This window comes from Panthera pardus, unplaced genomic scaffold (genome assembly GCF_024362965.1).
Source record: "Panthera pardus isolate Hobbes unplaced genomic scaffold, ASM2436296v1 HiC_scaffold_6, whole genome shotgun sequence".
In the NCBI taxonomy this organism is placed as follows: domain Eukaryota; kingdom Metazoa; phylum Chordata; class Mammalia; order Carnivora; family Felidae; genus Panthera; species Panthera pardus.
In genome coordinates, this window is record NW_026526991.1 from 60,559,451 (window position 1) to 60,575,873 (window position 16,423).

The window sequence follows — 16,423 nt, forward strand, 5'->3', positions numbered from 1 at the left end:
GAGTGCAGGGTGGTGGGGCTTGGTGTAAGTGGCTCAAGTCTCCACTGTTAACTCTGTGCTACTCACCAAAGTCCTTCCATGATGATGGGCAGGGGTAAAAATGGCGTCAGTTTTCTCTCTTGTCCCTAGAGAGGGGAGTTCAGGCCTGCCAGTTTAGGAAGCCCTTAAGAAGAGCAAACATTCTTGCCTCTTGTGTCCCAGGCTTCCATCAGATCCCTGTCTTTACCATGTCTGTGTCTGAGCCATCTGCCCACCAAGTGGCCCAATGCTCCTGTGTTTTCTCTCAGGCACACCAACTGGGTTTCAAAACTCCAAATTTTAGGGAGCCAGCATGCCACAGAACCATGCTGCTCCTCTGTGCCAGTTTGTCCTAGAAGGGCAGTCACATGACTGCATACGGGTTTGCAGTTTGTGGCAAAGTGTGACAAAAAGTCCAGCGTCCAGGTTAGTTGCCCTCAGCAGTCAACGAATGGGGCAACTCAATGGTTCCTGCCATCTCTTTTGACCCCTGAGAGGCATTGTCACTTCTCCCAGATGTACTCCAAGAAAGGAAACTGTCTCACAGTGCAACCCCAGGGGATTCTCAGATCATGCTGTCCACTCCCAGGCCTCTGTCCTCCTTCTCCACAGGAGCACCTCTTTGCCTGTCAGGCTCCACCTTGGCATTGGTGCATATTTCTAAAACTTCAGACTTTGAGCTCTGCTGTCTATAAAAATTTGTGATTATCAGCCCCTCTCATTTTCTTTGTTAATGGTTTGAGGGAAGCATTTTTCTTATGCAATGCTCTGCGCCCTACTCTCTCTCTCTCTCTCTGTCTCTCTCTTTCTCTCTCTCTCCCTCCCTCCCTCCTCTCTCTCCACTCTCCCTGATCAGGGCTCTCTCCCTTATGCAGTACCAGTGATTCTTTTCTCCCTAAATCATGTCTCTGCACCTCCTACCTTCCATGAGGTAGCCTCTTTTCTCCCTCTAATTGTGCAGTTTGTTCTATCAGTCCTCAGATCGATTTCATGGATGTTCAGAATGATTCAATATTTATCTAGCTGTGTTTGAGGGACAAGGCAAGCATGAGGTCCTCCTATTACTCCACCATCTGAATTAGCATTCCTATGTCCCTCCTTTCGTAAGAAATTTTGTTAGTTCCCAATTTTTATTTAACAAATTTGGCTTTTTATTACTCTCCAAATTAAAACCTCATGAAATCAATGGGCTGCCTCACTTTGAATCCACTCATCTTGCTCTGTCTAGGCTTAGCACCCTGACTTCAATTATCCCTGATTCTTTCTCCTTGAGTCTAGGTCTAAATCCTACCAACATCTAAGACCCACTTCAGATCTGTGCACTATATACGACTGTCTTGCTTCAGTAACCAATTTCAGTACCACTTGTTCATACTCTTTTTAAATATAGTTATAGTTATTCCACATATTATAGTACCTATCTATACTTTGATTGCTTCATATGTATAATTTTTTCATTCCCAACTGGATTTTGAGCTACCTTAGGATGGAATTCATTGCTTTGCAAGGCCTTTAGCACCTACCACAATTTGGAGTGCATCATAAATACTCATTTATTGTTTATTTATTGAATTCATTTATATCTCCTTATTATAAAAAAGGCTTTTGAAGTAATGTACAGCAACAGCAGTGAAAAAATTATATGTTAAATGTACTAAAAACTCAGTTTGTGTAAGGCATTTTTCTAAGCACTTTTATAGACTGCATATTTTAATCTCAAAATAATGTTATCTACTAGTCTCAACTTCTTAGGTACTATTTTTGTCATTGCAGAGATGATAAAACTGATGTGTAGAACAATTTAATATCAATGGGAGGAGCCCATGCTAACCCAGGAATTCTAGCTTCAGAAACAATATTCTTAACCTCTTGATCCAAATATTCAATTTGTAATAACTACAGTGATGATAACAGGCACTAATTATATATTTACAACAGTTAAGCTTTTCAGAATAGGCAAGATTAATTCTGTTTTCTAATGAAGGCTGATAAAGGTGATATTTAAACTTTCTCTGTGCTCTATGTTAAATTTCATCAATATTTTTTTCATTTTTTACTGGAAAATCAGCCCCAGATCCATCGCTTCTTAACTATTTTTACTGCCACATTGGTTATCCAAGTTTGAAGACATTTCTTCCCCAATCTAAATCTCATACTGAAACTAAATAAGCAGATGAGGTGGTATCCTACTTACAGCTAAAGAACGTAATAAAAATTCGTGCTTGTGAAAAAGCTTATTGTACATCTGCAATGGAGTAGAACTTCAAATATCTTCAGGAAAAAAAGGCAGAAGTTTTTTCTTTAGTTTTGGATCTGTTCCAAATATAACCAGATTTAAGATTTATTATACATAAATTTCATATTAAAAAAACAAAAATCCAAAAATAAATAAATAAAATAAAACTTAAAAAAAGATTTATTATACAGAGTTCTGGAATAAAATCAGTGAGACAGTTCTTGAGAATGGAAACTTTGCAAGTAAATGTTAGCAGTAACTTATTCTGATGTGTCCACTTTTCTGAGCAGCATGCATATCTAAACACCTACATGAATATGTTGGTTACAAAAAAAAAAAAATCTCCAGATAACAGAATGAATGACACTAACTTAGCTTAAAAGGAAAAAAAATGTAGCTCTACTCTATCACATTTAGGATCAAAATCTGATGTGACAAAGACCCTGCATTGCTATGAATATAAATTTTAAGATGGAGATTTTGAAACAGCATAAACACCATCTCTGGCACACAATGAGTTCACCAAATGTTTATATAATTAAAGATCCTAAAAATTATGTTGAAATTTTGCAGCTTAACCCACACTTGAAGTAAAAGGCCAATGATAAGTCATAGATAATGAATGATAAAAAAAAACAATGTAACCACTAAATAAAATTAATAAATAGGTAAAAATTGAATGTAAAACTTGTCTCTATATATGTTTTTACCCTTTCTATTAATTTTCCCCTTAAAGGAAAAATAAGGGGCACCTGGATGGCTCAGTTGGTTAAGCATCCAACTTCAGTTCAGGTCACGATCTCGCAGTTTGTGACTTTGAGCCCCACATCGGGCTCTGTGCTGACAGCTCAGGGCCTGGAGCCTGCCTCAGATTCTGTGTTTTCCTGTCTCTCTGCTCCTTCCCCACTCACATTCTTTCTCTCTCAAAACTAAATATTAAAAAAAATTTTAATGAAAAATAATATTTATACAGATATATGAAGACGCACTAGTGTTAAAAGTAGATATCTCTGGAAAATAAGCTTATATGTGTAATATGTATTCTATGTTTTGAATTGGAAAAACTTTTACACAAGATACTATTGTTTTAATAGTGTAGCATCTGAAGTATTACTTATTTAAAAGGCTAGTAGAAGTTGTAGAATTAGAAGGTCCCTGGCAGATTTCACCATGACGGTACTGATAGGCAACTATAGATCTACAGATTAAAGAAAGGGACTGGTGTATGAAGCTAGTGTCATGGATATTTTAGCTGGAAATACACATACGATATACACCACATATCAGAATAGATGTCATATCATGATGTAAAATTCACCAAAGAAATGGATAAATACCTATGTCACAACCTATAACACTTCACCTACATTGAGCTTGCTGAACAAGTCACTTACAGTAGCAGAACAGAACTGAGTTTCAATTCTCTCTTTCATTGTGTAGGAATTCTTCTCTTCCATCTTGCTAACCTTCCATAACTAGAGTGTAGGAAGGCAAAAGGAGAGCAGAGAAATTCTCATTTGATGGATACTGTTATTATGATCTACCCAAACCGCTCACACACCTCGTAAATCTTGAAAAAATGACTATCTCACTAATGGGTTTCCGTAGGTTCTTCAGAAATCCTCCCCAGCTCCTGAATATCTCTCCCTTGTGGTTCTCTTGGATCTATGTGTCCATCACCACATGAACGGATAAAGAAAATGTGACCCATATATACAAAGGACTATCATTCAGCCACTAAGAAGAAGGAAATCCTGCCATTTGTGACAACAGGGGTGAACTGTGGAGACATTATGCTATGAGAAATAAGTCAGGCAGAGAAAGACAAATACTATATGGCCTCACTTATAGGTGGCATTTTAAAAAGCCAAACATAAACAGAATAGAATGATGGTTGCCAGGGGCTGAAAGGTGGGGAAACGGTTGAGGATAGTCAAGCTTCAAGGGTGAAAACTTCTAGTTATGAGTAAGTTCTGGGAACTTACTATACAGTAAGTGCCTATAATTAACACTATGCTACCGTATACCTGAACGTTACTAATAGAATAGATCTTATATATTCTTACCACACACACACGCACATTTTTTTAAGTAACTGTGTGAGGTGATGGATTTTTTTTTAACTCATCTTATTGTGGTAATCGTTTCATAATGTACACATACCAAGTCATCATTCTGGGCACCTTAAATGTATACAGTGGAAACCTACCTCAACAACACTGGAAAACAGTGATAACAACAAAAGCCAATATTTAGATATTACGACAGAAAGTCAATACATCTTACGTTGCATTAACATAAAGACATGTATTCACAACAAAATAAGGAGGAAATGCTCATGAATTGTTTGTTTATTTTTTAATACAAATTATTGTCAAATTGGCTTCCATACAACACCCGGTGCTCAACCCAACAAGTGCCCTCTGCAATGCTCATCACCCACTTTCCCCTCTCCCCCACCCCCCATCCACCCTCAGTTTGCTCTCTGTATTTAAGAGTCTCTTATGGTTTGTCTCCCTCCCTCTCTGTTTGTAACTTTTTTCCCCCTTCCCCTCCCCCTGGTCTTCTGTTAAGTTTCTCAAGATCCACATATGAGTAAAAACATATGATATTTATCCTTCTCTGACTGACTTATTTCACTTAGCATAACACCCTCCAGTTCCATCCATGTTTGTTTGTTTAAATGAAGTTGAATAATGGAGATTGTGTGTCTGGAAATTCCTAAGATCATTGAAAAAGTGACAAACTATTCCTGGTCTCTGGTACTGTAAGATTCTTTTGAGCATTTTCTCAACCAATAAAATGTACTACCCATTGACAGTGGCTTTCCAATTAACTTGATTTTCAGTGCACTTCAGTCAGGGGGTGTGAGATTGAGAGCATTTGAGGGGATGGTACCTGTTACTCTGTGTGGCTACTCTGAGGGACTGTTCCTTCAGTGAACATACTGTGTGACCGTGAAGACAGACCGTGGGCTGACAGCTAGATGAATTCATCAAATACTCCTTCAAGAGCTCTTGTGGGTGTTGGTGACACGACTTAGCCCAAAATCCACACTGTGCAGCATTGTGGCAAACACAATGTGTTGTACAAATTTAATACAATATAAATGAAACCTGTTTAAGAAAAAAAAAAAAGCTCCCTTAACAGACTAAAGCTTCCCTCACAAGAACTGTGGTGTGTTTATATTGGTCTATGTTATTGGTCAGTATCCAGTGTGTTGGAGGGACCAAAGATTAACTTTGTACTATTCCCTCAGTTATAGTTCACTGACTTGCTTTCAAATTAGCAAACCTCTCTTTCCCTATGTTTCTCTGTCTTTGTCTCCTTTTCATGTACAACTTTGGAATTGTACTTGATTTTAGAGTCTGCACAGTCACAGCAGGGGCGGGGGGAGTTGCAAGGAGCGGGTATATAAGGCTCCCATTACATTTTCATCAAAGTTTCCTTGCTTGCACTGACCTATAAATCAATAAATTGATAAGTATGCTATCCCTTCCTCTGGTGTTTGGTTTTTTTTTTAATATGGGTAAGTAGGGCACTACCTAGAATTGCATATCATACTTATGGGTAGTACTTTTTCAGCTATTTATCAAAGTATGAACACGTTGAGTATTTTGCTTGTACTGTTCCATTCTGAGCTATAATAGTTCATTGTGTAATTGAAGAAAAGATTTCTTCATAAATAACTTTCAAGATGAATATTCACCCAATTGAATCCAAAATAATCTTTCAAGAATTATAACTACAAGGGAGAAAATATATATCTGAAGATACATGGAATAACTGACAAATGTAATAATTTTCTTTTGACAAAGGAATGACAAAAACAACTTTAGTCTATGTGATTTGCTTATGGTTATTGATGTTCGGAGAGAGAACTACTTCGTAGCCCATGTATGTATTTGTAAATCCACAGTCAAGAATAACTGGGGGTCTGAAAGTTTTCTGGCAGTTCTTTTAAAATTATGTTCTGGTGTGCCATTAGCTTTATCATATTAATTCGTAGGTTAGCATTTCTATACAAGGAATCAATATCAAAGACCTATCAGAAAGAATAAATAAAACCATAGGAATAATATTTTTTGTTTTCATTTTAGCTTTAATTTTGGTAGTACAAAGGTTAAATGTGGCTATGATGCAAAAATCAAAATCATCTTAAGATTATTTACATTAATAAAAAAATTAAAGAATACCTGGGTGGCTCAGTTAGTTAAATGTCAGCTCAGGTCATGATCTCACAGTTCATTGGTTTGAACCCCAGGTCAGGCTCTGTGTTGACAGCTCAGAGCCTAAAACCTGCTTCGAATTCTGTGTCTCCCTATCTGCCCTCCCCGACTTGTGCACTCGCTCTCTCTCCCCCCTCTCTCTTCTCTCTCTCAAAAAAATGAATACACATTAAAAATTTTTTTAATAAAAATAAAAATAAATTAAAAACATGTGATGGAGGACTCCCGCAGGCCAGAACCAGAGCACAGGTAGACCTGGTGGAATTCAGGGCTTCCCAGGAAGGCAAGCAGGGTGTAGTTGGAGCCTGCAGGATGTACTGTGCGGCTTCAGGAGTGTGAGGTGGAAGCGCAGGTCCTGATGGAGGGGCAGGCAGAGCATGAGCTGGGAAGCATTGAGCATCAAGAGCAGCTGGGAGAATGGTGCATTCAGGCCTAAGAAGCAGCTGCCAAGACCCACACTTCCCAGAAGAAGCCTGATCTCAGGCAGGATCTCAGAGTTGGGGGTGGGATGGGTTGGGCAGGTGAATCGTGGGATGAGAAACACTTGGGTGTCCTGGGTGCCAGAAGCCCCCTGGTACCTGATCATCTATAAGGAGTCTGGATTAGGTCATCTATCAAGCAAGCCCCAATCCTCATGGATACCTCTCTCCCCCAACTCAGAATAACAGCACATCAGCCCCTCTCCCCAGTGGCTCTGGTAGATGTAGAAAAGGGGCTCTGGCCCAAAGGCTGTGCAGCTGAGGGACTTCACCAGGCCAGAAGGAGGGAATAAACTGGGAGTGTCATGACCAGAAATCTATAGCATTCCAGGAGGCCCAAGCACCAACACAACGAAATGGTTTCTGTTGTAGAACCCTGGACCCAATCAAACTTCTGCCAAGGTCCAAGGCCATGGTAACCCCAAATCATCCAATCATTGGAGACCTCTAGGCCAGCATATCATATAACTTCAGGCAGAGGAAGCAAAAAATTGGCAGGTAAGTGCCTAGGGGTAATAATGAGCAATGCCACTCTCATTTCCACACATTTGTTTCTGGACCCATGAATCCTAGCTAGGGAAGAAACAGTGATATTCATTGGTTGCTGATTTATGCCATATACAGCCTTCTGGAGAACAATGCCCCAGCCCTGCAAGGTATTGTCACCTAGTTGGTGATATAAATAGGTCTTCCAAAGGCCATTCCACCATTTTAGCAGGACAGCTGCTTCAAGGCGGTGGGAAACATGTTAAGACCAGAGAATTCCATGAGTATGGGCATGTTGCTAACCTCTTTTTGCTATGAAGTGAATTCACTAATCAGAAGCAATGCTGTATGTAATGCCATGATGGTAAATAAAGTATTCTCTTTCTCCATGAATGGTAGTATGGGCAGAAGCTTTACACTCAAGGAAGGTGAATTCATATCTAGAATGTGTATTTCAGTTAGAACAAAACCCTGCCCCTTCCTTGATGGAAACGGTCCATTGTTACCACCAACCTGCTGCTAGGTAGCTGGTTGACTACCTCAGGGAAAGGACCATACTGGGAACTCAGTCTTAGTCTCTGCTAACTAGCAGATTAAGCATTCAGCAGTGGCCCTAATAGGTCAGCCTGGTGAGTGGAAGTCCATGTTACCGAGCCCATGCATAAACTCTATCCTTGCCACCATGGCCACTTTGTTCCTGAAATCATTAGGCAATGACAGGGTGGCTAGGGAAAGATGCTGATTAATGTCCACAGAATGGGCTATATCTTCTCCACTTGATTATTAAAATCTTCCTCTGCTGAGGTCATCCTAAGGTGAGCATTCCCATGGGGCACAAATATCTTCACATTTTTTGCCCATTCAGAGAGATCTTTTCACATAACTCTTCCCAAAATTTCCTTGTCACAAATTTTCCAGTTATGTTCCAAGTGCCAAGCCATTTAGAGAAACCACTGAACACAGACAATGAATCTGTATATCATTGCGTGTATGGCCACTTCTTCTAAGAAAAGTGAACAAACAGATGCACTGTTTGAAGTTCTTCCCACTGGGAAGATTCTTGTTTGCTACTGTCCTTGGGGACTGTCCCAGAAAGGGGCTGGAGGACTACAGCCATCCACTTTCAGGTGGTCCTTGCATATCATGCAGAAACATCTCTAAAGCAGGCCCAAGACTTCTTTTCCTCTGTCAGTTGATCACAGAGAACTCCCCATGAAGCCATAGGAGCAGCCTGGGAGAGGAAGGCAGTATAGCAGAAATGGGAAACATGGGTGTTTGGCTGCTTCTTCAGGTTATTTTCTTGTGCCTTCAGGGCCTGCTTGAGCCTGATCACATATGTACTGCCTCCATTTGATGATGGAGCACACCCAAACTTATGACCTGGCAAGTCAGACAAATACCCAGTTCATGGTTGTCACCTGAGGTTGCATGGTAATGTTCAGTCTCTACCAAGGTCCAGTAACACACCAAGAGCTATTTCTCAAAAGGAAAGTAGTTATCTGCAGAATATGGCAGGGCTTTGCTTCAAAACCCTAAAGCCCTATGCTGTGGCTCATCTATAGAGACCTGCCAAAGGTTCCAAACAGAATCTCTAGCTGCCATGACCTTTCAAGCACCACTGGATCTGCTGGATCATGTGTTCCCAATGGCAGAGCAGCTTACACAAGCAGCCTGCACCTGTTGCCCAGCCTTCTGTTCCTGGCCCCACCCCAAACTAACAGCTTTTCAAGTCCCTCCATAAATGGCTCATGTAACAAACCCAAATGAGGAATAAGCTTTCTCCAAAATTCCAAAAGGCCCATTAGGTGTTGTGCCTCTTTTCTGGTTTTAAGAGGGACTGGATGCAACAAAATATCCTGTACCTCAGAAGGGATATCTTGATATGCCCCACACCTGAAATTTCATCGACGTAAAAGACTTCTGAATTTTAGCTGGATTTATTTCCCACCCTCTGCCCTGCAAATGTCTTACCAATAACTCTATAGTAGTTGCTACTCCTTTATCCCTACATCCAATCAACTTAATGATAGCAATGTAAGGGAACAGTGTGATATCTCATGGAAAGGAGAGGTGATCAAGATCCCTGCCAACTAAATTATGACAAAGGGCTAGAGAGCTGATGTTCTCCTGAGGTAGGACATAGTATTGAACCTGTATTGCTGGCCTTTCAAACTGAAAGCAGACTGTTTCATATGTTCTTTTCTAGAGGTTTTGACAAAAAGCACTTGACCTTCCTGGATTTTTTTTTAAAAAATAAGCTTGCCACATGGTCCAGACTCTGCTGCTTGGCTTTCCTGGTCTAGTAAATCCAATGGAGCTACAACATTTTATAGTAGATCAATATGCCTAGAGTCAATGATATGCTCCAATAAGATTTTAAATAAAAATAATCCCACATTTTGAAACAAAGGTTTTTCTTCCTCAAAAAATGGGGCACCTGGGTGGCTCCATCGGTTAAGCATCTGACTCTTGGTTTCGGCTCAGGTCATGATCTCACAGTTCGTGGGTTCAAGCAGCACTACAGCATTCTGTCTGCTATAGTGCAGAGCCTGCTTGGGATTTCTCTCTCTCATTCTTTCTGCCCTTCCCCTGCTCACATGCTTGCTCACTCTCTTTCTCTCTCTCTCTCAATAAATAAATGTAAAAAAATCAAGTACTATGTTGTGAAAAGGTGTGGTTTTCAAAAGAGTTCTAGTGGACTCTGAATGCCTGCTCATAATGCACTAGACAACCCTGGAACCTGAGCTGCTCACCTAAACTGGGCATTTTAAGCTGAATCATAAAGTGGGCATTTCCAGAAGTACTCCAAATCACACATTTTATTAGTGGAACTGGAAAACTAACAAGGTCTTAAATCATAAGCAATTTCTATTAACAGGTTATTCACTCTCCCAACACACCTGCTCTGTCACATGGCTGGCCCAATAACACACGTCTGTGGCTTCTTTGAGAGTTCTCTATGAAAAATTGACTTAGAAAAAAAATCAGGCTTGCTTTCCAGATGCCTTGTCTTTTCACGTACCTGATTACTCAAAATAAATACCTTTATAAAACAGAATCATCTGTTGAATTACCACTATTCAGCTAAGAGACAAATCATCATAAGATTATCAAGTTATCCATTATTTTCCAATTATTTTCTCTGATTATACGACCAGTTTAATGTTTTCACACTGATAATAATTTTTTACCAGAATATACTGTTTTGAGGAACAAGGAGTAAAGATATGGGTGGTATCTCTCATTTACACCAGAAGACCCATTTAAAAATATCAGATTCCTATGTCTAGGGCTGTAATATTTATTGGCTTAGAGAATTTTAGTACCTATTGGAGGAATACTCCTACCAAGAGACATAATGTATTTCAGTTGAATTAAAAGTAGTAGTTAAGGGGCGCCTGGGTGGCTCAGTCGGCTAAGCGTCCAACTTCGGCTCAGGTCACGATCTCACTGTCCATGGGTTCGAGCCCCACATCGGGCTCTGTGCTGACAGCTCAGAGCCTGGAGCCTGTTTCATATTCTGTGTCTCCCTCTCTCTGACCCTCCCCCGTTCATGCTCTGTCTGTCTCTGTCTCGAAAATAAATAAACGTTAAAAAAAAAATTAAAAAAAAAAAAGTAGTAGTTAAGATGCATACTGATTTTAGATTCCAAATGCCACTAGCCAAAGAAGTGGATTATGGAATAGATTGAGATTATTAACTCCGAATATCAAGGGAAATAGATTACAATAAGGTGGAGAAGGGAAAATTTTGTACTTTTAAAGGTGATGTAACTTACCTTTTATATATTACTATATCTAATGGTAATGGGTAGTGAATACAATGTTGGACACATTGGACATTGATCACTGATAGATACGAGAAGTTACCATGAGTGTCTGAGACTGCTCAACTTTCCACCAAAGTAATTTTTCATCTTAGTAAATTGTATCCTCCTTTACCCACTAGCATAAAGTTATACCTAGAAAGAGTGAGAAGTTTATTTCTGTTTGTAGAATGGCTACAAATTGCATTGATGCTGAAGATATAACACTGCTTTTAGGGAAAAGTAAATAATGGATGTACTATTCCTTCAGTGAAAATAATTCATTGTGGGATGATCAACTTAAAGGACTCATAAGTGACTCACGCTTAACCCCATATTAAAAGCAAATCAGAATGAAACAATGAAAGGGGGAGCATTAATGAGAAAATCACAAGAAAGTAGAATTAGTATAAAGATTTTTTCTTCCATAGGATTTTTCCCAAAGCTTGCTTGACATCCTTGTTTCTTAAAGAGTAGATCAGAGGATTTAACATGAGTGTGACCAATATGTAAAATACTGAAGCCACTTTACGCAGTTCAGGATTGCTTGGAGGTGTGAGACACACAAAGGAGACAGTCCCATAGAGCAAACTTACCACTCCCAAATGGGAGCTGCAGGTGGAGAAGGCTTTCTTTCTCCCTCCACTGGAAGGGATTTTCAAGACTGTGGTCAAATGTACATGTAAGATACTACAATAACAACTATGGTAGGCAAAACAATGAAGGCAAGCAAACTAACAGACACCATCTTATTGACAGAGAGATTGGAGCAGGAGATCTTCTCAATTTGGTAAGAATCACAGTAGAAGTGATCAATGACTCGGGAAGCACAGAAAGACACTGAGAATGTTGTGCTGACTTGGAGGATGGAACTGAGCCATCCACAGAGATAGGAACCAGCCACCAGCTGAGTGCAAAGGCGTCTTGACATGTGCACACTGTAAAGAAGAGGGTTGCATATGGCAATGAAGCGGTCATATTCCATGACTGCCAGGAGAAAAGCTTCTGTAGCCATGAAAAATGCATAAAGAAACAGCTGAGCCACAAAACCTACAAAAGAGATAGTCCTTTTCTCAGACAGGAAGTTGACCATGGCTTTTCGGGCAATAACAGTGGAGTAGGAGAGGTCAATGAAGGAGAGATTGCCTCAAAAGAAACATTGGTGTATTCAGCTGGGAGTCTGTCACAATGATTGCCATCATACTAATGTTACCCAAAAGGACCATGACACAGACCAGCAGGAATAGGAGGAAGAAGAGAATGTGGAGTTCTGGACAGACCCTGAAGCCTACAAGAATGAAGTCAGTTACATCTGAGTGGTTGCCTGCCCCCTTATCAGGCAAGATAAGGGGGCAAGAACCTGATAAGAGGAACCATGGCAAGAGCCTGATAAGAGGTACAAGACAAGATTAAACATTAAACTTTCTATCTATTTACTGGTATCATAAAATATCCTTTTTCTCCTGTGGAAGACATTAAAATTTGTGTTCTCCACTTGTGTTAGGTATGATTTGCCCCGCCCTTTTATAGAAAGTAAATCTAAGGTATATTGTGATTGTCCATCAGCACACAACATGTAAGTTACCTAATTCATAGTTTTCTTTTGTTTTAATTTTTTTTTAATATTTATTTATTTTTGAGAGAGAGACAGAGTGTGAGCAGGGGAAGAGCAGAGAGAAAGGGAGACACAGAATCCAAAGCAGGCTGCAGGCTCTGAGCTGTCAGCACAGAGCCCGACGCGGGGCTTGAACTCACAAACTGTGAGATCATGACCTAAGCCGAAGTCGGATGCTCAACCGACTGAGCCACCCAGGCGTCCCAATTCATACTTTTCTAATATGACTCTCCAAATCCAGTGCTCTTCCCATTTAGCACATGTGACATTTACGCGTAAAGCATGATTTCTTTGTATCTGTTTAGCTCTTCATTTTATTTTTGTGGTAAGTTTAATATATCTGAAAGTTTTAGACACGTGTAAGTATTTGTTCTCATCTTTAATTTCATATTCATTTTATTCTTGATAATGCTTCCAATTTATGATAGAAGGATCTAACTAAAGAATGAAGTAAAACTCCATGAAACAGGCACCTAGATGGATCAGTTGGTTAAGCATCCGACTTCGACTCAGGTCACGATCTCAATGTTCATGGGTTCGAGCCCCACATCAGGCTCTGCGCTGACAGTGCAGGTCTGCTTCAAATACTCTGTCTGCCTCTCTCTCTCTGCCCCTTCCCTGCTCACTCTCTCTCAAAAATAAACATTGAATAACTTAATTAATTAATTAATTAATTAAAACTTCATGAATAGACATTAGACCCAAATAGAGATTAATATTTAAATAGTTTGTAAGAGTTAAAAAGTGGTTACCCCCAAGATATTTAGTTTGGTATCCAAAATAAAAACCTTGGAAAATAGAATGCCTCATCACCTTCTTGAAGTGGACAAAGCTCAGACATGCCACCAGGAGGAAAGATCCATGGATTCTACATACCTCTGTACAAATCTGTCAAGAAGCCAATTTAATTTTAAACATCTGCGCAAATGAAAAAAAAAAAAAAAAAAGAAATTTCAAAACAATGTATTGACTAAAACTTTGGAGAAGTAATTTTATGATGTCTCCATTTAGAATGAGATCCATGAACATATTAAAATTTCTAAGACAATTATTTTGAACCTGTCACACAGTTAGAAATAGTCTGATTTGTCTGTCCTATAACTTCGGAAAATCTCTGTTTTCTCCAATAAAGTGACACAGCTATTTCTTTTATTCAGATTTTAAAATCAATTGTGATTTAAACCACCCAACTGAGGGGACAGTTCATGTGGCTTATCAAAAGTGCCAAATGATCTAAAAAGTATTCATTTTTTGATTTGGCACATGTGGACATTGTCACCATGTTCTGCTCTCAGTCTCCATCAGGCATGTGACTGTCTGTCTTCAATCCTCTGCCCTTGCCCCTCAGCTCCTACCGCTCTCAGCCCATCTTTCTCCTCTCCACCAGATACCAACCTTCTCAAAATGTTAGTAACTTAGTGTCCATGAGGAAAAAAACTGGCAAAAGCTCCATAATCATATCCTGAGGCCTCTTCCTTACCCTATTGCTCCAAGGGCAAACCGAAATCCACTGAAATAATCTTAATTAAATTTATTTTTGAGAAAAGCATGAAGTGCCCATGTTGACTTGTATAAGGACATTTGCACTTAAACATCGTTGTAAAACTAGGTTTAAAGGAATAAGGATTTCACAGTGAGGGGCACCTTGGTGGCTCAGTTGGGTAAGCATCCAACTCTTGATATCGGCTTAGCTCATGATTTCTCAGTTTGTGAGTTCAGGCCCCATGGTTCTCCCTCTCTCGCTCTTTCTCAAAATAAATAAAATAAACTTAAAAAAAATATTTTAAAAAAAGATTTAACAGTGGAATTTCAGGCATCAGACATCATTTCTAAGTGAGTAAAGGCAGAGAAGAAAGATTTTAGATTTTAGAGAAAGTAAGAAGTCCTTGTCAAAGCTACCAAACTCAATCATACAACTGGATATCTGGCAGTATTTTAGCAGAATTTTTTTTGTTTTATTTATAATTCCCATTATTATTAACCAAATTCTATTATATTGCCTGAAACTGTACCAGCCGGTATGCAGTGGCAGGAAATCATTGTTTTGAGATTGTTATTTTTTTCAAGAGTAATGTGGATCCACCCAATCGTTCATTAAGTCACTGAACACTGTGGACCACCTATGGTATGCCAACCAAAGTACAGGAATACACAAGTACCAGAAAGGTCTTTCTTCCCAAGGTACAAGTGCCTTGCATTTTCTTCTTTGCCTACCTTTTTATTATGAAATAACCAGTATGTTTTGAATTGCCCTTCAGGAAAAGGGATATGATCTTTTTGAGGTGCATACCAACTTTTTTTTCCTATTTATTTATTTTTTTTTTTTAAAGCTGGCCAACCAATATCATCAGTTCCCATACTTTTTATGTTTTCACAACTGTGAGTACCTAAAACCTGGGCATCCCTGTCCTAGATGCCATCCCCAGCCCCTGCCCTCACAGCCTTGTTCTCAGAGGCCGGGCCTCAAGGCTCTGGGAGCAGATCGTGGGCTTCTGGAAGCCAGGGAAGGCAGAGAGCACAGCTCCTTCTATCACCTGCACTTGGTCCAGTGACTGGCAGGAGCCCATCTCAGGGAAGAAGGATGAATGAATGAACTTGCATGCTGCCATTCCCACCCCTGCATCTAGGCTAACAGGTTTCAGCCAAGTCTGGGCATTAGAATCATCTGCAGCTTTAAAATTTTCTGATGCCCAGGACTCAACAACAGAAGTCATGATTTAATTAGTCTGAGGTATACCCCTGAGCTCTGTATTTTTTTTTTTTACTTTCTATAATTTATTTATTTTTTCGAATTTACATCCAAGTTAGTGCAACAATGATTTCAAGGGTAGATTCTATAAGCCCCTTACCCATTTAGCCTATCCCCCCTCCCACAACCCTTCCAGCAACCCTCTGTTCTCTATATTTATGAGTCTCATGTTCTGTCCCCCTCCCTGTTTTGTTTTGTTTTTTTAATTTTTTTTAATTTTTTTTTTATTCATTTTTGAGACAGAGAGACACAGAGCATGAACGGGGGAGGGGCAGAGAGAGAGGGAGACACAGAATCGGAAGCAGGCTCCAGGCTCTGAGCCATCAGCCCAGAGCCCGACTCGGGGCTCGAACTCACAGACCGCGAGATCGTGACCTGAGCTGAAGTCGGACGCTTAACCGACTGAGCCACCCAGGCGCGCCCCCCCGCCCCCGTTTTTATAATTATTTTTGCTTCCCAAGAGGGGCTTACTAACTTTTAAAAATAATTTGTAACAAGTATATCTTACCAATCATAGAATAATTTTTATGCACGAAGGCACACAGATATACTCATAAATGACTAATTATTTGACTGAAATAAACATAACTTTATCTCATCTTTTACCTGAATATTCCTTTCTTTACTTTTCTTGAGCAATTTGCTAATGATAGATGCAAGGATGCAAAAGTTACTGTGTTTAATTCTAGAAATGCCAAACAATTTATGAAGCTAAACAAAGGAAAATTAAAGACTATGTCAAAACTAAGCCTTTTCAAAATTAAAATTTCGCACAAACTATAAAAACCTTGTTTTAAAATACATAA

General features: G+C 39.5%; 1 pseudogene; it reads right to left on the reverse strand.

The window, feature by feature from the left end:
* Nucleotides 1-11,657: 11,657 nt before the first annotated feature.
* On the reverse strand, nucleotides 11,658-15,582 carry LOC109249298 (olfactory receptor 9K2-like; annotated as a pseudogene).
* Between the last annotated feature and the right edge of the window lie 841 nt (nucleotides 15,583-16,423).